Here is a 1,619-nt window from a genome sequence, read left to right on the forward strand (position 1 = left end):
ATGGGAAGAAATCTGTAAAAGGTTCTTCCCCTGCACGGTAGATGGCGCATGTAGAACAAGGAAGGGAACTGTAATTTTGACGGTAAGAAATCTATAAAAGATTCTGCCACTAGACGGTAGATGGCGGGTGTGAAATAAGGAAGGAAACTGTAATTTGGTTGGAGTAGAAATCGAAGTTAATAGATGGCGCCACACGAAAAAAAAAAATCGATTACTCTTAGATAAAGGAAAAATATCAATTGTTCGTTTTAGAAATGAAACAAACTACCCAGCATAAAAATTTAATAAACTCTCAAAATAACCGATGACGAGACATCGCTAGAAATTCAAATGGCAATGGATTTTTGTTTTCTTTTTCACCTTCTCCTAGTTAAGAGTATTATATTCTCTCTGTCGACGACTGGCACGAGATGAACGCTTTTCAATTGTAATTAACGACAAAACGTTTTCGTTTTGAAATGTACATTTTAAAGAAATTTCCGCGTTTCGGTTTAGAAAGTGCTATTTGGTAAATTATAATATTGTCCTCGCCCAAATAAACTTTCGGTGCTTCCAGGCCGAAACACTATACCACCGGTAAGGACTCGACAAATACGTTTGCTATTTTAAAAATAAGAACAAATCGATCGGAAAAGAAGTCGGAGTTTTGACGAAAAAACGATCGTGTAGAATTTATTACGTTCTGATAGTCATTGATATTTGTAATGATGATGATGACGACGACAAAGCCACTGTCCACCTTACTGTGGTGTCACCATCTTTCCCGAACAAATCCTACTCCGCCAATTGTCAAGATTTCGTGATTGTTATTAATAACGTGCTTTTGCTTAATGTACTCTACACTTACACAAAAAAACAAATGTTAGAAACCGCTGGCGTTGCCTACGTAAGAGCCAATATTTACAAATGGTTTTGGCTCCTCAACTCGGAGGTGCTCACGGTTGACGCTTGAAACGCAAGAAAGTCCAATTTTACTTATCCTAAATTACAATTAAAAATGATGGACCAAAGTTGACTGTACGTACCTTGGTAAAGACCGTGAAGCCGTGGAAAAGCCCTACTTCCTCCACCATCCAAGAAATTGAGCACCCATCCAATGCTATATCTCGAAGACTCTGAAGAATAATGATAGTTGCTTGCTCTAGTGGATAGTAGAATTCTTTTCACTTCGTTGGGGTGGAACGCTTCAGTTGCACATGTTTTGACTGTGGTTTCTGTACTAAAAACAGAGGAATAGTTTTGGGTAAATTCCAATTGCAAGGGAACAGTCGATGAAAATAATGTAGTCCTCTACGAAAGGTCTTTTACTTTAGTACAACATCAGTGATAAGTTTTAATTGCGTTGGGAGGAAGGGAAATTTTATTATTAGTTCACATATTTCGGGAATACAGGAGTTTACTTTTTGCAAACGAGGAATCGTTGAAAGATTCTCTAGGAATGAGTTTCCTTTTTTTTTCTTACTTCCTCTTTCTTGGTTCTTTAGATATTCTTTTAATCGACAAGGATGATTCCTTTTCTTAATTTTTACTTTTCAGTTTTAAATTAAATTATATTTTTATTTCAGATCTAAAAGTGAAGTCAATTTCCACTTTTCTGATAATAAAAACAAATGACGAAT

The 1,619-nt window shown here is 36.1% G+C and overlaps 1 long non-coding RNA gene across 1 annotated transcript; it reads right to left on the reverse strand.

Annotated features, from left to right (window-relative positions):
• Nucleotides 1–268: 268 nt before the first annotated feature.
• LOC136341468 (uncharacterized) lies at nt 269–1,619 on the reverse strand. Its single transcript, XR_010732504.1, has 2 exons — nt 1,026–1,619; nt 269–947 (listed from the first exon to the last, which is right to left on the reverse strand). It is a non-coding gene; the product is annotated as an uncharacterized lncRNA (long non-coding RNA).

This window comes from Euwallacea fornicatus, chromosome 10 (assembly GCF_040115645.1).
Source record: "Euwallacea fornicatus isolate EFF26 chromosome 10, ASM4011564v1, whole genome shotgun sequence".
NCBI lineage: Eukaryota > Metazoa > Arthropoda > Insecta > Coleoptera > Curculionidae > Euwallacea > Euwallacea fornicatus.